This window comes from Propithecus coquereli, unplaced genomic scaffold, assembly GCF_000956105.1.
Source record: "Propithecus coquereli isolate 6110/MARCELLA unplaced genomic scaffold, Pcoq_1.0 Scaffold190, whole genome shotgun sequence".
NCBI lineage: Eukaryota > Metazoa > Chordata > Mammalia > Primates > Indriidae > Propithecus > Propithecus coquereli.
The window spans coordinates 2,459,697-2,460,096 of NW_012143857.1; positions in this window are offsets into that span (position 1 = coordinate 2,459,697).

The window sequence follows — 400 nt, forward strand, 5'->3', positions numbered from 1 at the left end:
TTTTCCATTTATAAGCTTTACAGCCTTAATCAAATTATTTAACAATTCCATGTGGGACCATCTATCTGAAAAATGAGGAAATTCATGAAACACTTTTCATATGGCTATTGCGAAGATCAAATGTGGTAATAAACACAAAAAGCTGTTTTCTTTTTGTGTAAAGTACATTCAAATATTATTAATAGAGACGAAATGGTAAAACTCTAAATCTATATGACTGTTTCTTCGACAGATAAGAAATCTGGAAACCAGAAAACTGGTTTCAAATATCCCTTTTGTCAACTGAAGAATGAAGAAGAGATTCACAAATTTGGAAAGAAGAGCTTTATTTCTCATAAACGGTTGCAGCCTGCAGGTGGCCATTCTGACAAGCTGGGAAGCACAACCTCTGGCCAGAAGC